The 24,844-nt window shown below is 44.0% G+C and overlaps 1 protein-coding gene across 1 annotated transcript in view; it reads left to right on the top strand.

Moving 5' to 3' along the window:
* LOC122787469 (S-adenosyl-L-methionine-dependent tRNA 4-demethylwyosine synthase TYW1-like) overlaps positions 1–24,844 on the top strand; it is a 2,539,581-nt gene that overhangs the window by 1,392,475 nt on the left and 1,122,262 nt on the right. The gene's annotated exons all lie outside the window — the stretch shown is intronic.

The raw sequence follows: 24,844 nt of genomic DNA, 5'->3' as shown, positions 1-24,844 counted from the left end.
CATAATGGAGCTCATAAACAAAGATATAGGGGACTTGCAGACGTTGGACCCGACCCAGTTTGGCTTCGTCAAGGGCAGATCATGCCTTTTGAACTTGGTCGACTTCTTCGAAACAGTCACCAAGGCCATTGATGAGGAAAGGCAGTCCATACAGCCTACCTTGACCTTGCAAAGGCTTTTGACACAATACCCCACTCGGGTATTGTAGAAAAACTTACCAGCTTAAATGTAAACCCATATGTCACAAGATGGGTTGCAAACTGGCTTAAGGACAGAGCCCACAGGGTTAGAGTTGCTGGCGCTATGTCAGACTCCAAGCCGGTCACAAGTGGTGTCCCACAGGGCTCGGTCCTTGGGCCCTATTGTTCGGCATCTACTTCTCAGAAGTACAGGCCAACATGAGAGGACTTTGGCTGACAAAGTTTGCAGACGACTGCAAACTGGGCGCCATAGTGGAAAGTGCATCGGACACGGATATCCTTCAGAAGGGACTCACGGAAACAGATAGCTGGTGCCAGAGCCATGGCCTGAAGATAAACGCCAAAAAATGTATAGTCATACCCTTCGGGAAAAACAAGGTAACCCCAGGCTACCATATAGGCGGCAGTCCCCTAAGCATAGAAGAGGTTACCAGGGACCTGGGGACCCAGGTTGACAATGGCCTTTCTTTTGACACTCATGTTGCTAAAGTGGTTAGAAAGACCTTCTACATTGCCCACCTGATCATGAAGGGATTCACATCCAGATCTAGTGAGGTCATTGTTCCCCTGTACTCTTCACTTATCAGACCAATGATAGAGTACAATGCCCCATTCGGGATGTATCTCACCCGACATCTGCAGCAATTGGAGAGACCCCAAACGTTCCTCACCAAAAGGATAAAGGGACTCCAAAATCTGTCATATGCTGCCAGATTGAAGAAACTCCAGCTCTTTTCCGTTGCATACCGTCTGCTCAGAGGTGACATGTGCCTGACATACAAGGCCATGTCCAACCCGGAATTAATGGACATGCTCCACCTCAAAAAATCCAAATCCACCAAAACCACTAGAGCAAGTGACTTAAACCTTAGCACGGATATAAATAGGAAGTGCTGGAGGGATAGATTTATCACTCAGAGACTCCCTATGCTGTGGAATAAAATCCTGGTCCATGTGAGGCAGAGCACCTCGCTGACTCTGTTCAAGAGAAATCTTGACCTGTGGATGGGAGATCGTAGGTTTACCCCGGGAATCATCTCTGTGTCACTGCTGGACAGAGGCACAACAAACTAATGGGCACAGTATTTTTTCATATAAGGGGTGGCGTAAGCCACAAAACTTTGGGCTAGGCTTATAAATGCCTTAGGGCAGATAGCCTAGTACAAACCTATGAACCTATGGTATCACAGAAAATGTTCTAGTACTGAGGGGGTATAAAAATTGCAGTGCCGTTGTATATGTTCATGACTAACTGTTGGGGGGGGGGGGTGGAGTTGTGATCTGTGTACCGAATGGCATGAAGTGCATGACCAAAGGACAGAACGAATATCAATCAATGAAGAGGCTGAGGGAGTGCCAAGAAGTAGACTCTAACGTGTAAGCGCTGTAATTACAACAGAAGAAGATGGGTAAGTGATAGATTAATACTACAGTAGATATGTCCCTCCCTAGACATCAAGGGTAGATCATGAGTGACTAGAGGGAAAAAGTAAAAGGTAGAAGAAAGGATGTTTAAGCTTATGGAGGATTTTACTCTGTTAGGAGCAGACTTTAGAGATCCTGACCTCTAAGATGGCGATGCTGGATGGTGGTAGAGTCCAGGACCATGAAGAAAAGTAATAGAATTTTTGATGTTTTGTACCAAAGGTGGAGATCATCATAGGTGACCAGGTGAAGGCACTGTTAGCCCTCAGTAGTTAAACCACTGAGAGGTTTACAGTGTGAGAAGGTTATGAAATCAGAGTAAGAAGTGACTGGGTGGGGGTTTTATATGGATGGATTGTTCAGTGCTTGTGGAAAGGATAAAGATGAGTTTGGAACTGGAGGAAAATCTAGGGATTCAAACTTTGAGAATGATTTGGCGACAGAGTGCTTAAGGCTTTGGAACAGGATTTGAGGAAGAGACAGGAGGAGAAAGAAATAGGCCATTGTGGCTGCATAATGTTCATAGGTTCTAGATAAACTTTTGGTAAGAGGGGCTAATCGAGATGCTTAGCTACATCACTCTATGCTGGTAGGAGAGTAGCAATGTTTGACCGTTATTTAGAGCAGAAAAGGAGGAGAGGCCATACAGGAAGTAGAAGGGAGGAAATGGGAAGGCAGACAAGGTATAAAACAGAGGTAAATGTATTAATGGTAGTGGAGGTGAAGACAGTAAAGGAGCAAGAAAAAAATTTTAGCCGATGGGATCAAGAAGGAGAAACTAAATTTAAGTATGTTACAGGAAGACAAAGGAAGGACAAAGCTGTCAAGGTGATGAAGTTCATATAAGTCATGTTCGAAGTGGAGGCTTTCAGTTAATTCTTTACTTCATTCTTCATAAAGGCAATGGGAGGAGGGAGTGCCTTGCTTTGGTTAGAACCAAGAAGGAATGGAGAAGTCCAAAGAAGTACACTATAATAAGGAAGGGAGGAGGTGGAGAGAAAAGTAGCTGCCCTAAGGGAGCATAATGTACCGACACTGGATGGGCTGTTTCTTATGGTCATAAGAAATGTCATTTTGCATGGCCTGCACAGATTATTGGTTAGTGAGAGACTGGAAGAGTGCAAGAGTGTGATACCTTTGTGCAGCGGGAGAGCAGGAGAAATCTGGGGACTTGCAAATCCAGTAACTTATCCATGGTGGGCAAAGGCATGGCAAGAATCCTGATGGGAAGACTGGTTGGTTGCTTTCCTAGAAGATGGCAATATCTGTAATAATCACCATGGATTCATTGCCTGTAAAAGCTGTCATTTTAGCCTGGGTTATAGGAGAATCTGCTAGGAGAGTACCAGCAGACATCATCTACCCAGACTCAAAGGCATTTAATGTAGTCTTACACAGACAACTGCTGAACAAATTGTAGGGCTTATGGTAGAAATGTAGCTACCTTCCCACTCAGATGAACAATTTGTTCCTCATCACCAGAATGAGGGTCCACAGATGCATTGTTTAAGATCTTTTTTTCAAGAGTACTTATTTTATTCCCTAACGTCTATGAACTCCCAACAGAGTGCTGAGGAGAGAGATTCAGTAGGCTGAAAGCTGAGGACATTTCCTCACTTTTTTTTTTTTTTTTTAGAGATTTTCTCTACAAGCAGCTCTAACCCTTTTCATGAAGCGTAAGCAGTGGTCTGTCCAGTCTCCCCCAGGAAGATCACACTGTCTAATTTGTCCTCCATTTGAGTGCACCCTTCCTCAATCCCCATGAGAAGTGAGTAGACTATGCCCTTTTACTCTTTCCCCTCCCCATCTAAATCCTCCAGTGCTGGGGCTACAACTCTAACCCAACCATCTGGGTCACAGTTGGAATTTTCTCTTTATGCTACCAAGCCAGGCTGGATTGCAGCAGAGTTGTAGAGTAAGAGCTAGAGAGTTGTGTTGAGAGGGGTAGTACTAGGAATAGAGACTGAATGATGGTGTAATGTGTAGAAGGTCATTTCTGAGTCCCTTGCTCTTTTATGTGCATCAAAGGGAAGAGAGAACAAGATCAGCCTTTTTGCTTGTGATCAAAGATAAGTAGACCATTGGAAAATGGGCTATACTGTCCAAAGATGAATTTGGGAAGGCTGTCAAGGGGCAAAGATAGTAGATGAGGTTGACAGAGCCAAAGTGCTGCACATTTAGGCTCCAATATACCTGGTGTGAAGTATTATTTATTTGCATTTGTTTATCAGGAGGTCTACTGGGCCAGGGTGAGCCCGTTTTCAGTAGAGGCCCGGGGAGAAAAGCTCCAAAAAACAAACTGTGATAAAGCTACAGAATCAAAATCCAGAAATCAAGCAGTGATGGTACAGAACACTACATTACAGAATAGGTGATACAATAAAATAGATAATGCTCATTATACAAGATGTTAGATTTTTAAGTATGCAAGCCAAATAAGAATACAGTTGATGACATGGGATAATAGCGAATGTGTTAACAATGCAGTCTTCCAGATTTGTAGAAGAGAGGGAAAGATGGAGAGGAGCAGATTAAAGATACTGAAAATAAGGTATAGCCTTAGCGCTATTGTTATATGGGTATCTAGAGTGAATAGAAGATATGGTAGGTAACTGATATAGTAGGTTGTGTGTGCTGGGTGGCACATGTTGGACTTAGTAAGTTGGAAGCACTGAATGTATATATGAGGAGTCTGAGCTGTACATGAGATGGGGAGAAAAAGTAGGAAGGCTAGGAATATTGGATTTTTTATAGTCAGTGCTAGTACATGTACATAGCCAATGGGAGAACAAGTGCTGTTTCAGCACAGTCTTAAAGCATTCAGGGTTGCTAGTAGACCTAACTGAAGGAAGGAGAGCATGTCATAGTTTTGCTGCATTTGACCGGCAGAAAGTTTAGGTTTTGCTACATTAAGGAGCATCTGATTGACTGATCGCAGAGGTCTATGTGGGTGATGCATGGTGAAGAGAGAGGAGAGGGCAGGACAACTAGAAGGCTTATAGATTAGCTTATGTGCTGTGGTTAGTTGCACGTATGTTAGATGCTGAGCAAGTTCTAGCCAGTTTAGATGTTGGAGTGGTGCACAGTGGTGGGTGGAGTGTTTGGCTCTGGTTACAAATTTTGTGATTTTATTGTAGCACTTGTCCAGTTTGGATTTGAGAGAACTGTGTATTAGTAAGGAGAGGTGAACCATAGAGCAAGGATGGAAGTAGAAAGGAAGAGGCAAGGGATAGGCTTGCTGCGTAGGTGAGGAAGTATTTGTGCCTGTACAGGATGACTAGTTTCTGATGTTTTATTGATGTTTGTGTTAATATGCTGGTCGAAACTTAGGTGTTTGTCTATGACAACCCCTAGACGTTTGTTGAGTGAGTTGATGGTAAATTCAGTTTTGGTTGGGGTGTTGTTTTTAAGGGGGTGAATAACAGGTTCATAGGTTGGTACTGGGCTATCTGCCCGAAGGCATATATTAGCCCAGCCACGTTGTGCGGTATTCACCGCCCCTTTAGTAGTTCCCTAGACCCTTGTACTAGCAGCTAGTACCCTTGGCCCCCATCTAGTAGTGCTGTTGGTGTGATCCCCGGTGTAAACTTTGTTACCCATCCACTCATCAAGGTTCCTCTTGAAGAGTGATAGTGAGGGGCTCTGTCTTACGTAGATCGGGACCCTGTTCCATAGTAAGGGAAGTCTCTGCGAAGGGAATGTTCTATTCATTGTTGTGTTGAGGTTTATATCCCTGGAGCGTGTGGCTCGAGTAGATTTGGTTTTGCTAAGATGGAGCATGTTCAACAATTCTGGGTTGGACATGGCTCTGTATGTTAGACAGAGATCGCCTCTGAGAAAACGGTATGCAACAGAGAACAGTCTTAGCTTTTTCAATCATGCTGCATAAGGCAACTGTTTGAGCCCAGTAATCCTCTTGGTTAGGTACCTCTCTGGTCTCTCCAGCTGCTGGAGATGTCTAGCCAGGTGCATTCCAATTGGTGCATTGTACTCAATAATGGGTCTGATGAGGGAAGAGTAGAGGGGGGCACCATTACATCCTTAGATCTTGATGCGAACCCTTTCATGATCAGATGGGTCACATAGAAGGATTTTCTAACCACTTTGGCAACATGGTTATCAAAGGAAAGCTGACTATTTACTTGGGTCCCTAGATCCCTTATTTCTTCAGATTTCAGGGGATTACCTCCTATGTTGTAGTTTGCGAGTACTCTGTTTTTTCCAAAGGGGATTGCTACGCATTTTTTTGCATTTAGCTTGAGACTATGGTTTTGACACCATGCATCAGTCTCATTTAGGCCCTTCTGGAGGATCTCCATGTCGGCCGGAGACTCTATTATAGCACCCAGTTTGCAGTCGTCCACAAACTTAATCAGCCACAGCCCTTCCGTGCTTGCCTGTACTGATGAGAAGTGTATGCCAAACAGGAGGGGCCCCAGGACAGAGTCCTGGGGCACACCACTTGTAACTGGTCTGGATTTGGACATAGATCTCGCTACTCTTACTTTATGGGATCTGTCTGAGAGCCAGTTTGCGATCCATCTTGTGACGTAAGGGTTTATGCCCAGGCTGGTGAGCTTATCAATAATACCTGAATGGGGAATGGTGTCAAATGCTTTAGCAAGGTCAAGGTAAGCTGTGTGTACCTCCTTTCCCTTATCTATAGCCTGAGTAACTGTCTCAAAGAAATCCACCCCAGGGTTCAGGAGGCATGATCTGCCCTTGACAAAGCCGAACTGTGTGGGGTCCAGCGACTGGAGGTTCCCAATCTCTCCATTTATGAGTTCCATAATGATTCGCTCCATAGCCTTACAGATCAGACTGATCAGGCTTATTGGTTGGTAGTTCCCAGGGTCAGTTCTGGCCCCACCCTTGTGTAGCGGGACCACTGTTGCCGTGCACCATTCTATGGGCACATATCCTGTGGAGAGGCTGAGACTGAACAGGGTATTAAGATGCGGGGTTAATTCCTTTTGGAGCTCGTGTATGACACAGCCTGGGACACCATCTGATGATGATTAAATCCAATATGTTGTCCCCTCTAGTGTTTGTTTTTATTAGCATTTAGGGCTAAATGGTTATTATACATCCAGGTTTCAGTGGAGGTGAAGGCATTTTGGGTGAGTGTAAGTAGTTCTGAAGTAGACTTGGCCTTGCAGATGATGATGGAGTCATCTGCATATTGGATGACATTAGCATGGGATATGCTGGTATGGAAATCATTTAATGCAAATGCTGAGAAGCAGTGGACCTAGTATGGACCCTTGTGGGACTCCATTATTAATGTTGAGGAAAGACGGGAGGAATTGGTGCCATCTGGTTGCTTGTTGCCTATCTGTAAGGTAGTTGGAAAACCAGCCTAGGGTAGGGGGAGATATGCCTAAATTTGGAGAGTTTAATCAGAAGAAGTGGGTGGGAGATGGTATTGAATGCCTTGGAAAGGTCAAGAAATAGTGAGGAGAAAAGGTTTCCTGAGTCTTGAACATGGTTGACTGTATCCAAGAAAGATAGAGCAGTGGTGGTGCTATGACTAGGCCTAAACCCATGTTATGTTGGGGAGAGGAGGTTGTGGTGTAGTATGTAGTTAAGTAGTTGGCTATAGATACATTTTCCAGAATTTTGGAGATGGAAGAAAGGTTGTCAATTGGATGGAAGTTAGATATATCATTGTTTCCACCTTTGTGGAGATGGAGGATGAATGCCTTTTTCCAGATGGTGGGAATGAAGGACTCTTGAATGGATCTGTTTAGTAGTATACTAATAGGATAGACTATAATGTCTGCTGATTTTTGGAGGAATTCTGGTGGTAAGTTATCCGGGGCATTTGATCCAGGTTTAAGTTTAAGCAGGAGTTTTTTTATGGTGGAGGGAGGTATGTGTATGAGAGAGAAGTTTGGTCTTGTAGTAGATGAGTCTGAGGATACTGGGTTGATTAGTGGGAAGTTGGCAGTGAGGTTGACTATATATTTTAAAGAATGAGTTAAAACGTGAGGCAGTTTTATTTGGGGCTATGGCTGGATCAGGAGAGGGACTATCACTTTTGCCTAGGTATAGTAGAGAGTTTATGGACCTCCAGAACTTTTTAGGATTTTGCATATGGTAGTTTTGCAGAGTAATGTAGTAGTCTTTTGTTTTTCATGACAAATCACTTTACTTGGTTACGCAGTTTTGTATTGAGTGAAGTCTGCAGGGTTTTTACTGTATGTCATAATTTCCAGGCCTTATCCCTAGATTTCATAAGTTGGTTGGTGGATTTGGTAAGCCAGTTAGTCTGGCTGGCTTTCACTCTCCCATGTTGGAGAGTAGCAAGATTGTGGAGTGCATAGAGGAATGTTGAGTTAAAGAATTCAGCAGCATTATTCAGTGGTAGGACTATAAGTGGATGCCAGTTGATATTTCTTAGGATATTGTTAAAGGTAGCTGGGCAGAAATGATATAGGTCTCTGGCATGCTTATAGTGGTGTATATTAAGCACAGGAGTTGGTTTGCGAATTATGTATGCGTATGCCAATAAGTGATCACTAATGCTGTTAGGTAAAGTGCCAGTGGAGGAGATTTTGCTAGGGTCATTGACAGGGACCCAGTCTAATACTGAGATATTGTTTTTGTTGGTTCTGGTAATGGTAGTAATGAGTTGGATGTACTTAAATAGGTTGACACTGTTTGTTGGGTGATGATGTATAGTATCTAACCAGTTAATATTAATATTCACATCACCAGATATGATTGTTTCATTCTGTATATTTTTGGATGACCAGGCCCATATTTCTTCAGGTTTTGAGATGTTCTTCATCTCACATTGCTGCAGTCCTAACACTTGGGTAGTCCGCTGTCCCTCGGTCGGCCCGAATATCAGAGCATAAGGCTGACGTCGGTCAAGGCGCATTTGACTGACATCAGAACGTCAGGGTACAAATGCGCATGACCGACGTCATATCCTCAGTCTTTTTTGCCGCATGGTCCGATGCAGAAGCAGTGTTGCAAGTGCCGTTCGGCGTTCTGAAATTTTTCGAATTCGGAGTTTCAGACCGAAGTCAGAGTTGGTTAAGTACCCTGTTGGGGAATATTTGGTTTTTCTTGCCTCAGTGGTTTACTGGATGTCAGAAAAAGTGAATAACTGTATTTCTTGTGGGAAACAGATACCGCATAGGGATTACCATAATTTGTGTATACCTTGTTTGGGACCTGAGCACGACGTTGTTGGGTGTCGCTTTTGTGCTAGGTTTAATAAACGCACTATAAAGCGTAGGTTGGATTGTGCCAGGTTAGTCTTTGGGAAGCGGTGCAATTACAATATGCCGTCGGATGCTCCGGCCGGCTTCTTCAAAGAAGCGCAAGGACAAGGCAGTTAAACCTAGGTTAGAGGAGTCGTCCGAACCGGACGCCGGTTCTTTAGAGGCGTCAGTGGAACCGGTGGTTCGCGGAGGCCTCTATGGAGTCCCAGGGAGAGACTGTGTTTTACAGGATGTGGCCTCCCAGGAGGCAGGTCAGGCTGTAGGGGCTTCTCAGGTAACTGTACTCCCTCCCTTCCTAAGGTGTCTAGGCCCTCTCTTTCTGCTTCCAAGGCTTCCCTAGAGGCAGGTCTAGTTTTGCTTCTGTGGGTGTCACTCCTAGTTCTTCAGGTTCTGTGCCCAAAAGCACATGCTTAAAATGGCAGAAGATTTAATTACTTTAATTAGAGGCTCTATGCCTCCTCCTGATAAGAGGCCTAGGATGGAACCTGTGTTAGGGATTATGAGCAGGCTTCGGATGTGTCTGAGTCTTGACTGAAGACTTGCAGGAGTATTCTCATTATTCTGATTCTGATGTGGATGATTCTACTCCTTCTGCTTCTCCTCCTGAGGATTTCTCTTTTTCAGAGACCCTGCACTCCATGAGAGAGCATTTTAAATGGGAAGGTCAGGATTTCTCTGATTCCAGGAAAAGGCTTAGGGAATTTTTGTTTTTACCCCAGCATAGGCCTTTAGCTATACCTCCTGTTCTGAATGTAGTGGAAGATGTGTTTGCAGAGGCTTCGCTTAATCCTGATTCTTTGCCTCCTGCTCCTGTTAAACCGGATAGGTATTACAGGGTGCATGAAGCTCATAAGTATCTTTTTAAGAGTCCTAGGGCAGACCCAGAAACTGTTAGCCAGGGGCCTAAGGGTGTAAAGGCTTCTGTTGTCAAGAATCCGGTTCCTGCAGATAAAGAGGCCAGGGCCTTGGATAGATGGGGAAAGAAAGTTTATACTTCTTCCACTCTAGCCATGAGAGCTTTGAATTGCCAGTTTCACATGTTGAAATATCAAAATTATCTCCTTTCACAGTTGAAATCTAAGGTGGATGCTCTGGCGGAAGGTATTGATTGTAAAGAGTTACAAGATTTAGTGCATGTTTCTGAACAGGTGGGTAAGCATTCTTTGCAATGTGGTTTTGATGCTGTACAGGCCTCGTCTAGGGTGGCTGCCACTGGGTCAGTTCTTCGCAGGCATGCTTGGCTGAGGGATCAAAATTTATCTGACCATGTTAAAACTAGGATTTTGGGTGCCCCTTTGCAATCTGATGTCTTGTTTGGTTCTCCTGTTGAGGCAGTTTTAAAGAAAATGGAAGACCAGGCTAAGTCTGTGCAGACTGTTAAAGATTTTTTGCAGGTTCAACCTCCAAAGTTTAGTAGAAATTGGCCTACTAAAGGGTGGATGTATCCTTCTTATGATTCCCAGTCTAGGGGTAGATCTAGACGTGGCAGGGGCAGAGGTCAGGGCTCTTTCAGGCCTAGGACGGGGAGTTCTCCTGCACAGTCTTCGGGTGAGGGCAGGGGTCAGTCCTTTCGTAAACAGACCCAATGACCTACCTTTTCAGCTGCCAGAACCTTCTCGCCTGGCAGCACCTTTGGGAGGAAGGTTGGCACTTTTCAAAGAAAATTGGAGTTTGATTACCCAAGACAAATGGGTACTGGATATCATACATCACGGTTACAGGTTTTATTTCCATACCTTGCCTCCTTTCAAAGGCATGCCAGACATTCCTCCTCAACAAAGAATAGAGGCTCACAAGCAAATTTTTCTGTTACTCCAAATAGGGGCCATACAGCCGGTTCCTATGTCAGAAAGGGGCCTAGGATATTATTCTCGGCTGTTCCTTGTGCCAAAAAAGGGGAACATGTGGAGACCGATTTTGGATTTATCTATCCTCAACACTTATCTGGACATTCCCAAGTTCAAAATGTTGACGTTACAACACCTTTTACCTCTACTGGGCAAGGATCACTGGATGGTAACTTTGGATCTCAAGGAGGCTTACCTTCATGTTCCTATCAGGCTAAGTTGCAGGAAGTATCTGCGTTTTCGGACTGGGACTTCTCACTATCAGTTCTCTGCATTGCCCTTTGGCTTATCTACTGCGCCCAGAGTATTTACAAAAGTTCTGGCCCCAGTGATAGCATTCTTCAGGCTGAAAGGAATACAAATCTATCCTTATTTGGACGATTGCCTGATACTGGCTCAAGGAAGGGACGAGCTTCTTCGTCATTTGGAGTATGTGACAGCAGTGCTAAGATGCCTGGGGTATTCTGTGAACGAAATAAAGTCCAGTCTAGTACCCTCTCAAGACATGTGCTTTCTGGGAGTAAGACTGAATACAGCATCCCAGATGGCCTTTCTAACCCCGGACAAACAAAAGAATCTTTCCCTTTACTTCCATCATCTATCTCTTCAGTCCGGGCTGACTGCAAGGACAGTCCTTCAAGCCTTAGGGTTCATGGCATCTTGTATTCTGGTGCTTCCCAATGCCAAACTGCATATGAGGAAGTTGCAATGGTATCTCAAAATGTATGGACACAGCACTGCCAACATCTGGACACTGTCATTCAAATAATACCTTGCATTCAAAAGGAATTTTTGTGGTGGGCTCAGGAATGTCACCTAAACAAGGGACTCTCTGTGACCCGGCCAGAGGCGAGTCAAATTTTAACAACAGATGCCTCAGACAAAGCTTCCATCTAAATGGAAAGTGGATACAAGACAAGTGGCCTGTCAGACTACAGCATCTACATATCAACTTGAAGGAGATGTTAGCAGTCCAGTTTGCATTAATAGCTTTCAAGGATTTACTTCTTCCAGGGCAGGTGTTGATTCTAACAGACAACACAACTGTCATGTGGTACATCAACAAGCAAGGGGGAACACATTCTTATCCTCTATGCAGGCAAGCAATGATTTTGTGGGAGACTGCTCTCTGTTTACAACTAAGTCTTCAGGCAAGGTTTCTGCCGGGAGCACAGAACTCCTTAGCAGATGTGTTAAGCAGACAAATCATGGATCCCCACGAGTGGAAACTGGATCTTCATGTATTTCAGAAATTGACAGTGTCCTGGGGAACTCCAGACATAGATCTGTTCGCTTCTCCACTAAACCACCAGCTGCCAAAGTTTTGCACAAAGCGGTTTCATTCCACAGCTTGGAAAGTGGATGCTCTTTCTTTCAGTTGGAAAAATCTTCATGTGTATGCCTTTCCACCTCTGCCTCTCCTCCCAAAGGTACTTCTGAAGGTCAGACAGGACAAGCCAAGGATGATTTTGATAGCTCCAGATTGGCCTCGACAGCACTGGTACCCATTACTGAGAAGTCTGATACGGAAGCCTCCATGGCCTTTGCCTTTGATTCCTCATCTGTTGTCCCAGGAGGACAGTCATTTGCTCAATGTCAAGCTTCACTCTCTTCACCTAACAGCATGGCATATTCTGTTTTAAACCATAAAGGGTCTCAACTTCCACAACAAGTTTTGAATGTGATTTTGGAAGCTAGAAGGCCTAGTACAAGGAAAGTGTAATGCAGATAAATGGAAGAGATTTTGATTTTGGAGTGCTGCTAAGGATTTGGATGTTTCTGAGCCTGATTTAAGTGTGGCTCTTCAATATCTTACTGAGTTATTGGACAAAGGTTTGTCCTTCTCTTCTATTAAGATTCATGCTGCAGCAATTTCAGCTCACTACGACTGTGATCCACCATTGTTTTCTCATCCTTTGTTCAAGCAATTTCTTAGAGGGGCAAAGAATATAAGACCCCACGTAGAGCTCCTACTCCTGCTTGGGATCTCAATTTTGTGTTGGAGAAACTCACTCTACAACCTTTTGAGCCTGCAGCTACTGCTGAGTTGAAATATTTGTCATGGAAGACTGCTTTTTTGTTGGCCATTACCTCTGCAAGAAGGGTTTCTGAATTGCAGGCCCTTATGGCAGTTGAGCCTTTCTTAATTTTCCATAAGGATAGGGTATCTTTACGTACTAATCCTTCCTTTATGCCTAAAGTGGTTTCTAGTGTGGCTTTAAACCAAACTATTCATTTGCCTACTTTTATGCAAATCCCCAAACTAAAGGGGAAAAGATTTTGCACACTTTAGATGTACACAGGCAGTTGCGATATTATTTGGACAGAACTAAAGGGTTCAGACAATCTCAGCAGTTATTAGTTTCTTTTGCTTTGTGCTCTCAGGGCAAGCCCGTGTCAAAACAAACTATTTCTAAGTGGATTGGATTTTGCATTGCTTTCTGTTATTCCCATCATGGCAAAGAGATTCCAGCTGGGATTAGGCCTCATTCCACTAGGGCTACTGCCACTTCAACAGCTTTTTGAGGGGTGGCTACTAAGGATATTTTGGAGGCAGCCACTTGGAGTTCAGTGCATACCTTCTCTAGGCATTACCACCTTCCTCTGTACTCTAAATCCAGGGCTGGTTTTGCCACTGCTGTGTTGCAGGGCATTTTGGCAGCCCCTGCTTCATTATAGTTTAGCCATCCTCCCTTACCTCTGCTTTGGGATTCTACCCAAGTGTTAGGACTGCAGCAATGTGAGATGAAGAACATAGTACAGTTTTGTACCTACCATAAATGTAGATGTTCGAAGATCCACATTGCTGCAGTCCAATTTACCCTCCCTCCTTCCCCTCTGTAGTTTGAGGTGGTTGTGTGGCCTGGGTTATCCCTCTGAGGTATAGTGTATATATTGTATATATTGTACATATTTTTGGTGTTAGGCTGGTTGGTTGTTTAGTTGTTGTCTATGGGTTTTGACCTTTCTTTTTAGGGTCTTCTGACATCTGGGGCAAGAAAAGACTGAGGATATGGCGTCGGTCATGCGCATTTGTACCCTGACGTTCTGATGTCAGTCAAATGCGCCTTGACCGACGTCAGCCTTATGCTCTGATATTCGGGCCGACCGAGGGACAGCGGACTACCCAAGTGTTAGGACTGCAGCAATGTGGATCTTCGAACATCTACATTTATGGTAGGTACAAAACTGTACTATATTGTTAGCCAGGGGGATATATGTGACTATAATGCAGATGCTTTTGCTGCTATTCATTTTCAAGTAGGACATTAGAATTTCAGCTGTGGAAAATGTGGGAGTGGGTTTATTGTATGGGACCCCAATATTCAACTTATTACAGTATATGAGAGCAATGCCCCCACCTTTTTTCTGGGCCTATCTGTTCTCAAGCAAGAGAAACCTGATGGGAAGAATTGGGAGGAATTCAGAGGTTTTAATATAAGGTTTTAGCCAAGTCTCCATTGCTGCTTCCATATCTGGCTTATAGTGTGCAAGCATGCAGATCTGGAATTTTGTTTCTGATGCTTTGGAGCAAGTATCAGTTTGGGAGAAGTGGAACTCATGGCAACAGAGCAGAAAAGGATGTCCGGGGGTGCTAATCATACCTGTGTTAGACAAGTGGTAGTGGTGGATCTAAGAATATATAGAAGGGGTGTAATATAGAAAGTAGACGAACAATGGTGAAGAACTGGAAAAGACCACCTGAGGGCTGCTGTGTCAGCTGGTTTCAAAATGCAGCAATATACTTTCAGCTGTACATAACTGTGGTACAGCTGTGATATTGGAAGTAGTTAAATCCTGTCCAGCAAACAGCAAATGTACTTGCAGTGCCAGTTGTTTTTAGGCATGCGTGGGAAAAATGTTTGTTTATACATGTAATTTCACAGCCACTTTTCCCAGTGGTAGAGTTTGCATATGCATTATGATAGTCTGACAAATAGTCTCAATGAAGACATTGTGACCATAGCAGGTACCCATAAGGCAGACATCCTTACCTGATAACCACATACATCTTAACTGCTGACTCCACTGTATACTTACACAGCTATGCATCTCACTGGGAATTGTAAGGAGCTTCTGTCAGTGGCCTTATCTGCGTGTTGCCAAAATTAGGGACCTCTGCTGTTACCCAGGTTAACTATGATATGTCATTGTTCATGCTAGAGTAAACAAAGTACGAAGGTCCTTCCTTTTATATATACAGCAGGATATGGTGAGATTGTCAAGCATTCTAGCAAGCTAGAATTTAACATCTGCTTAGTAAAATCTTCCCATCACCACGTAAACAGCTGAATATCACAACAAAAGTTTATTTAATTCAGTGATCAAGGGCATGGTGATATAGAGAGGAGATTCACTGCTTTTCTCTGTTTAGGGTATTTTGACATCCATGCGTGAAACGAGGTCAAAAGATTCAAAATGAACATCACAGATTCCAGGGTATACTTATCGTGCTATTCCATGAAGCAGTAACACCATCAGATGAAGGTTTCGCAGGGCATAATGTTTACCTTGACGTTGCTAAAACTTCAGGCACTATTCCAGATAAGGGGAGCTGACAAAGTAAAGCACTAAATATTAGTTCATGTGTAATGTAATAGATAAAACATGGTTAAAACAGTAAGTTGCCAAGAGGAGGTTTACCTTTCTGTCTTAATGGAGGTATCTCACAGGGGCTGTGCATTGAGGCTGTGGGAAGCGGGCTTTGGATAACCAAATATAACTGCAAGCTGGTGAACGTAGTTACTTCAATAAAAGATGTGGAAGCTCTCCAAGATGGTATACAGAAAACCCATATTTGGCTAATTAATAATGTCTTCAATGTTAATGTCAGTAAGTTTAGCAACAGGGAGACATGGCTAAAACATTTTATTTTATGATTACAGAATTATACTGTCTTTAAGGATGCAAAGACAATATTTGCCAGCAATGTAAACTGTGACCAGCATGTATTAGTCAGAAAAATATGTTCTGTAATACTTAACATTATAAGGGTATGTCTAATCACTGTACTACTTTCTGAGCCCAGCCCATTATTGAATATGGTGCTGTGTTTAACACCTGTATTGAATTGTCATTTAAATCATAGTCAAACATACATTTATATAAAATAAAACAAACCATGTTGACATATTCACAGTTGCAAACATTATACATCACATATATGCTTTTATGCAGTCATCAATCCAACATTACATAAGTAACTCAATTCCTGCCTTCTCTTAAACTTGTCTCCTCCAAAATATAATTCTGTATGTATTGTTCACACAATTTCCATTTTTCTATGTAATTTGCTCCTACCCTTTTCAGAAAATCCCACATCCAGTTCTTTTATTTCTGTTCCAGTATCCACTTCTTTAAATAGAGTTGGTTTAGACTTTGATTTCTGTTGTCTAGTGATTTATTTTTTGGCAGCCACCAGAATTAAACTTAACAAGGCCTTCTTATGCTTAGGCAATTCAGATCCTATATACCAGCTCAAAAAATCCTTTCCTTAGTTACATCCATTTGCTCACCCAGTATTTCTAATAGAGTACTCTGTAAGGCATTGTTAGTCTGCCAACTCATTACATGTTCCAAAACATATGTTCCCTGTTTCTTTCTTCCAATTACACTTCCAACATTTGCCATCTACCTGAGAAACAAGTTTAGTGTTTTCTTGCGGTATAAAAATACCTATGCCAACACTTCAACCAAAAATTTTAAATCTTCTAGACTTCCTTGCATATTTGAGAGCCTTGCATATGCCCTTCCATTGTCCCCTTGTGCATTGCTTGTCCAATCTTGCTTTCTAATCTTTTATAACCTCCTCTGATTGATCCCTTTAGTTATGGAATATTTTACATGCCCTACTAATTATCCCTTTTTTTAACTTCTGTTCTTGATTCAATTAAAACCTCTACTAGTGCTGGTCTTTCACTTAGGATCTCCCTAGCCTCTTTTTTTGCCAGTAATCTGATCAGTTCTTTGTAGAGAAGGTAGTCTCTAGCCTGCAGTCCAGCCGTCGTCTTGGCCTCTTCCCATTCTGTAACCTTTCCCTCTGTAGTTATTTGCTCCCAGTTCCTTGGCTCATTTGCCAGTTTTCTCCAGTAATTTCCAGTTTTGTCTTTTATATTCTCTGTACCCCTAATTGCAGTCATCCGTATTGGCAGAATCTCCTTTGTCCATTCTCATGTTGACGTAGTTCTTGGAAGACTTTCTGCTACTTTATGACTATAATAATTTGTGTAGCTGCTGTTATTCTCCTTAAAGATCTGCATCTAAAATCCCACTCTCTCCTTATTTCTTGAATCCCCCCTCCCCGCTTTCATTATCATCCCTTTCCATTTTTAATTGTATCTTTCTGCTTGTGTTATCTATATCAGCCTTAAATGTATAGCTGTAAAATATCCATTCAAATCATGTAATCCTAAACTACCTTCTTTTCAAAGGATTGACTTATTACCCTTGCCCCCCCCCCCAAATAAAATCCTTTGATTCTTTATTAATTACTGACCATAACTTCTCTGGTTAATAAAAATATGCCTCACTTGTATATAAAACTAAAGGGACTGAAAACATTTTCACTACTTGTATATTTCTATTCATATCCATAAACAAGAGCTTCTAGTTTCTCAGTTTTTGTATTATCGTTTGTATAGCTTCTTCCCACATATTCTTGGCTGCCATAATGGAATACTTTTTAATCTATACTCATAATATATCTTGTCCCCATAAATATGGGTATTGATGAACCAGTTTATCTGTGAGTACATAGTTTACAGCTATAACATTTCTTTTATCTTCATTAATTTTGTATCCTGAAAAAAACTTGAAACCGTCTCAGAATGTTCCACAGCAATGAAATGTCCTTTACTGGTTTTATCAGGCACAAAATATTGTTTGCAAATTTTCTCTATTACCATACTAATTATAGTCTTGAATTTCTGAGTCCCTTATTTTCTTTGCAAGTGGCTCTAAGTAGTGCAAATAAAAGGTAAAGACGACACCCCTGCCTGTTTCCTCAACTTGGAGAGGAATCCTTCATTAACGTTTGCTTCTGATCCCTCATATATCCTCCTAATTAACCTTATTATTGTATCCAGTAATGCAAATGCTTCCACTGACGTAGTAATAAAATACCAGCTTACTCTGCTGAATACTTTCTCATTATCAAGACCCACCAACAACCTCAGTATTTTCTTACATTCTACTTCCCTCTGGATGATCATTGTTCTGTTAATGTTGTCAAATGCTTGCCTGTCCTCTACATAACCACATTGATCTATATCAATTCTGGCAGCACATTTGCCATTCATTTAGCTATTGTAGACATACAAACTTTATACTCGTGGTTTAAAGTTGAAATCCGCATATATGAAGCTGGGTATGATTGGTTTTTACCATCTTTAGGTATTAAAGCTCCCACAGCTTTCTTCCAGGTTATTGGTGCATCCCCTCCTTTTAAAATATTTTTAAATAAAACCTTCCAGATCTTTTATCACTTTCTGCCCTAGCTTCCAAACTTGTACAGGAATACAGTCTATTCCTGGAGGCTTTCCTGCAGATTGATCAAGCGTCACTATTTTTACTTCATCTCTTCCTATCAACTAATTTTTGCACCTCATCTACCTCTTATCTTGGCATATTTAAGCTTTCCATAAATATATCTGTTTGTACTTTCTCTTGGTTTCCACATTTCTCGGCTTTATACAAATTTTCATAAAATTTCCAAAATGTCACTAATTCTTCAAGAAGTCTGGTTACTTTTCTTGTTATAGGCTTCATAATTTTGGCAATAACCCTTTCTACTTTCTGTTGCCTAAGTCATTGTCCTAAGAGTTTTTATGCTGTGGAATTCATCATCGACCCCCTTTTTCCCATTTTTTGCATGGGGTCATTTCGTATTAACTGTTGTCATCTCCCGAATCACTGCCACACTCCTGCCTTCTTTGACACTCATGCCTGACTGTCGCAGATCTTCCCTCACACAATATATCCACCTCTTTGCTGGATGTCCTTGTTTCCTCTTACTTTCTTCCTCTCTGTCCCACATCTTCTTCACCAGATTATCTTCTGCTTTTCTGCACATGTCTAAACTACCATAATCTGTTCTCTTTGATCTTTTCTGCATTTGGAGCTACTTTGGCTTCTGCTCTTATGCCCTTATTTCTTTGTCCCACAGTGTGCATCCTGTCATCCTTCTCAGGCACTTCATTTTCATCACCTCTAGCTTCCTTATCTGCTTTGCCTTTACTGCCCAGGTTTCTGTACCATACAGTAGTACAGGTCACACGACTGTCTTATACACCTTACCTTTTAGCTTCTTTGGCATTCTTCTGTCATTCACTACACCTGAGACTCCATGCCATTTGGCTGCAGCCCCTCTGATTCTAGCTTTGACCACTTCATTCAAACTTCCTTCTCCTCAACCACCCCACCGAGATACTTGAAGTTATTAACCCGTTCCACTATCTTCCCTTCTATCTCAAGTTTTAGCTTCTTCCAATTTTCCCAATTTGCTGTGCCTTCAGTTTTGCATTCCATTCCCCTATCCTTTGCTAAAGTTCTTGCTATAGTCTGCTTGTAATAACACACTGTCTGCATACAGCAACTTTTTTTTTAATCTGTCCTGTCCGATCTGTTTGGTAGAGTAGTCCACCACCAGTATGAACAGCAGTGGGCTCAGAGCTGAACTCCGGTGCACACCCCTCAGTGAGACTGAACAATGTTCATAGTTGAGTCATTGGTCCTTGTACGTAGCCTGCACTAATTCTACCATTGTTTCTGAGACTTCGAACCACTGCAGTACTGCAGAAATCAGCTTTCTTGGGACCTTGTCATATGCTTTCTCCAAGTCTAGGAAAGCCCAGTTGGACTCTTTCCTCATCTCTAGCTTCTTCTCTTTTTAACTGTCTGTTTTACTGCAAACATTGGGTCAGTTGTGCTGCATCCTGATCTGAATCCGAACTGCTCATATCCCATTTTACATTTTACTACTCTGCATATGCATTTAATGTGACATTGTTAAATCTCGAAGTTTGTTCTTACACACGGGGTTCGGAGCCGATCCTCGGCTCTGAGTCGGCCGCATCACAAGCTCTGCATCTAAGAGAAGCTGGAGACTCAGTGTGTATCCCATGATCCTCCCTGCTATACCTCAGATCTAGTTTGCCGCTGCAACAAGATCGCGTCGAGTGAGCTCGGGCCAGTAGAAATTTTTTCTATTTTCTCATCTTTACATAAGAGTTGTTATATTGCTGTATAGTGTTATAGTATAGAGTGTGTGTGCGTTTTTTCTACAATAGATAGTGGTGTTTCTCTTACTTATATCTATATCTATATCTATATATATATATATATATATATATATATATATATATATATTTAGTATCTATAGCCTTTTTGTGGTATTTAGGCCTACCCTTTTCCTGTCAGGGCTCTGACAGTAGTTTGTTAGTAGTTTAAATTAGATAGTTACTACTAGTTGGATTTGCATTTAACTGTGTGTGCAGTGTTTCTATTCCTTTATACATTCTTACAGTAGATAGTGTGTGAATTGTTTATCTGTTGTTGGACATGTCGGAAAAAGCAAAATCTGGACTTAAGAGGTGTCATTGTGGACAAAAAATGTCCATCACCGACAATCATGCTTCCTGCGTCTACTGTCTTGGCCCTCTCCACTTGCAGGAAGACTGCTTTATCTGTCATTCCTTTAGTGGAAGGGTCTTGATGGAGAGGCGCAGGAAGCTGATAGACAGAGGCTTAATCAAGCCAGACTTTTTAGAAGCCTTGGAGAAGGCTGACCAAACTTCTAGGTCTCCGAAAGGGTCGGAGCCCAGGTCCTCGGCTCTGAGCACCTCTTCCAGAGTTCGTTCACCGGCTCCACAGACCTCGGGGCCGAGCATCGAACGATTACCTTTGATCGAACCCCAGGTCTTGGAATCGGTGTCGGAGCTGCCTCCACCGTCGATTCTTCGATCGGTGCCGTCTTCGGCCCCTTCGACCCGTTCTTTCAGGCCTTTATCTGAAGCTGACATGGACCGTGTCGTACAGAAGCTTATGGAGAACACTGCTCTGTCCAAGCTAATTGCGGTTTCATCCCAGTTGGTGTCGAAACTGGAAGCCCTCCCTGTGTCTTCGAAGGATCCCCCTTCAAGACCTATCCAGTCTTCGGAGCCGGGAGAAGATGAACAGATGTTAGTGGACCCCTCGGTGCTGAAGCCTTCCACTGTGCGATCGGCACCGCTGACTTCGACGCCTCCAGACCCTATCAAGGTGTCGCAGAGCCGACGGTCTCTCCTTGGTTCCGGAGCCGAGAGCCGTACCGAATTTTTGGTCCCGACTCTCCCCCTCGGGGCCTTGGCGCAGATCAGTTTGGCTCTGTCCTCTGGGTCGGAGCCCCTGGTTCCAGTGTCGGGGAGGCTTCCCGGTTCTTCGGATCTGGAGGAATCCTCGGCCCGGGGGTCCGGGGGCTTTCGATCTTATGAGGAAGGTCTTGTCTGCGAAGACATCTATTTCATCAGAGTCATCTTCTCCTTCCCCTAAAGGGCCATGTTCTACTTCTGTACCCGCGATCCCTTCCAAGCGTGGAGTCCCAACACCTCAGCTAGCCCCAGAGGGTGTCCCCTGTTCCTCGGAGGCTCCACCAGATGCCCCCTCTGATGAGGTTCCGAGGAAAAGATTGTGCAAGAGGAGGCACATTGATTCCCTGCAGGAATCTCTAACATCTGACACCGATTTGGATGAGGCAGAGGAGTCCCCATGTTCCCACTCTGAGGATGTCTTGTTTGCTGACATCCTGGAGATCTTAAGGCAAAGGGGTGATTGGCAGTCACTTGCCCCCACTGAAGACGAATCGGTGTTGCTGAAGGCATTTGGGGCTCAACCTTCTACCTCCTGGGTGACCCCACCCTTCGAGCTAATGGAACTGATAACTTGAAGGGCGTGGGAGACACCAGACACAGTGGAACCAGTGCCTCGGAGACCGAACAAATACATTACCGCCCCCCCCCAGGACAAGACTTGTCTTACCAAAGGAGTCCCAGTCGATGCTATGGTGGTAGCGGCAGCCACGAAAAAGGAAATGTCCGAAGGATCTTCCTCTGTCCATCCTCCTAATAAGGATTCTAGGACTATGGACAGGTATGGGAAGCGCGTTTTTAGCTCAGCGACCTTTTCCATCTGTTCGCTGAACTACCTGACGCATTTTACGCGGCTTCAGAGGGGTCTCATTAAAGAGCTGGGAGATACCCTCCAGGGTAACACAGATGCTGCTGTCTCGGACAAAGTGACAGCACAGCTAAACACCCTCACTTCAATAGTCAACTCGTCCATGAGGCTCATCTCATATGCGGCCGACGGTTCGAGTAGGGCTGCAGCCTCAGCAATTGCTCTACGTAGACAATCCTGGATGCGGCTGTGCTCCTTTGCGGAAGCCTTTAAGTCTTCCTTTGCCAACGCCCCCTTTGATGGTGCCACCTTGTTTGGACCCAAAGTAAAGGAGACTCTCACTCGGTGCGAGCTAGAAGGTAAGACCCTGTCTGCCATATGGGTCCGTTTTTCTGCTCCGACTAGACCATACCCCAGAGGGCAAAGAGGCGGAAAGATGTGGTTCCGTAAGACTCTGGGATCTTACCAGGCCACACAGAGTGATGCCCCCTCCAGAGGAAGATGGGGGGGGAGAAATGGAAGACGCCGCCCAGGCGGCAGAGTAGGTCCGCAGCATCAGGGCGACAGGGATACTGTCCCTGGGAAGCCTTTCCAGGACTCCTGAGTGGAGGCCCGACTGTCCTACTCTGGAGGCAGTCGGGGGTCGCTTGGCTTTGTACCCAGAGGCCTGGCTAAACCTTACCTCAGATTCTTGGGTACAAAGCATAGTAACCAGAAGATACAACATTCCTTTTGTCCATCCCCCCCCCCCCCGCACAAAAGAGATTTCCAGATGTTCCACCCCATCTGTGAGATCCAGCAGCCTTAGAAATTGCAAAGCTGCTCGAAAAAGTCATCCAACCAGTCCCGGCGGACCAGAGAGGGTCCGGAACATACTCAAGGTTTTTTTTAGTTCCAAAAAAGACAGGGGACTGGAGACCAATACTGGATCTCAACAAACTCAACTCCTTCGTGAGGAAGGAAAAGTTCCGGATGGTCACGCTACAATCGATCCTTCACTTTATACAGAAGTATGACTGGATGTGCTTAATAGATCTCCAGGACGCATACTACCACATCAAAATAGCCAGAGCGTCCAGAGAATTCCTATGCTTCCAGCTGGGGGCCAGTCATTTCCAATTTCGAGCGCTGCCCTTTGGTCTCACCTCAGCCCCCAGGGTGTTCACCAAATGCATGGCAGTAGTAGCGTCTCACCTGAGATGGCTAGGATTCCGGGTGTTTCTGTATTTGGACGACTGGCTCCTTACCGCCACCACCGAGCATCATCTTGTACAAGCCAGGGACTACACACTCAGCCTCTGTTCCCATTTAGGACTCTCAATCAACTTCGAAAAGTCTACCTTATCGCCCTCACATTGTGTCAGATTTATAGGGGCAGAGTTGGATACAACAGCAATGGTGATAGTTTCCCCTGATAAGGGTGTCATCTCTCAGGGATCAGATCGCTATTCTCCTGCAGAGCAGAAAAGCCCCTGCCGCGCAAGTGTTGAAAGTCCTAGGCATGATGGCAGCTTCTCTTATTGCAGTTCCTCTGGGCAGAATACACATGAGGGTCCTACAGTGGCTGCTCTTCGCGCAGTGGTCATTCCAGAAACTCCCTTTGTCACACAACATATTGATCACAGAGTCTTGCAAGCGGGATCTTCAATGGTGGATGGATAGTCAAGATCTGGCGATAGGTTGCCCCTTTGTCCTGCCCAGCCCTACAGCCACCATAACCATGGACGCTTCCCTGATGGGGTGGGGAGGGCTTTTTCAGGGGACAACAGTCCAAGGAGAATGGTCCAAAACAGAGTACAATCTGCACATCAATGTCCTGGAGTTGAGAGCAGTGTTTCTGGCGTTGCAACACTTTCACGAATCTTTGCCTCTGGGAACAATAGCAGTTCAGACGGACAATATGTCAGTGGTCTGGTACATAAACAAACAAGGCGGAACCAGGTCTTACCTGTTATGCAGAGAGGCCCTGAGAATTTGGCAATGGGCTGCGTCCACGGGTCGCTTTCTGATAGCAACGCACATCCCGGGGTCATCCAATGTCATTGCGGACAGGCTGAGCAGAGCCATCCTGTTACCACACGAGTGGTCCCTGAAAATTCAAGTGGCAGAAAAGATTTTCCACAGATGGGGCCAGCCTTGCTGCGATCTATGTGCATCCCCTTTGAATGCCAAATGCAGAAGCTACTTTGCCCTACTTACCCCTCCGGGGAGTGTCCCCAGGGACACTGTAGTGCACGATTGGCCCCCGGGTCTCCTGTACGCATTTCCCCCTGTTCCTTTGATACCCAAAGTTCTTCAGAAAGCCAGGGACCTGGAAAGGACGATCATCCTCATTGCACCGTTCTGGCCTTGATAGATCTGGTTTCCCTTTATTCGATCCCATCAGATAGAGGAACCTTGGATTCTGGACCCAGTGCCAGACCTATTGACTCACTCGTCAGGAGTTATCATCCATCCCTTCAATCCCTCAAATTGACAGCTTGGCTGCTCCGCTTCCCTGTTTAGCCAGGTCGAACCTTTTGTCCTCTGCAGTACAACACTTTGTAATTTCTTCTCATAAAGCCTCCACCAGAAAGCTATACAGGAGCAAATGGAAGCGCTTTGTGTGTTGGGCATTAGATCACGGTATTGATCCTCTGGTAGCCCCGATACACAAAATATTGGAATTCTTATCCATTCTTTTTCATGAAGGGGCTTCTACATCCACCATAAGAGTACAGTTAGCAGCCATATCTAACTTCCATGTAGGTGAAGGTGAGTCCACTATTATGTCCCACAGGCTTTGTAAGGCCTTCATGAAGGGTACTTTCCACCTTTGCCCACCCGTTCGAGAACCAGTTTTCCCATGGAACCTAAACTTGATGTTGTCCTAGCTTATGCTAGCACCCTTCGAACCTGCTTCATCGTGTCCACTAAGTTTTTGTCATGGAAGACCCTTTTTCTTATTGCTATTACCTCAGCTCGAAGAATTTCGGAGCTACAAGCC

Source organism: Protopterus annectens, chromosome 13.part0 (assembly GCF_019279795.1).
Source record: "Protopterus annectens isolate FY-2018-M chromosome 13.part0, PAN1.0, whole genome shotgun sequence".
In the NCBI taxonomy this organism is placed as follows: domain Eukaryota; kingdom Metazoa; phylum Chordata; order Ceratodontiformes; family Protopteridae; genus Protopterus; species Protopterus annectens.
The sequence above is the reverse complement of the archived record's forward strand: the minus strand, read 5'-3'. Positions and strand labels throughout refer to the sequence as shown.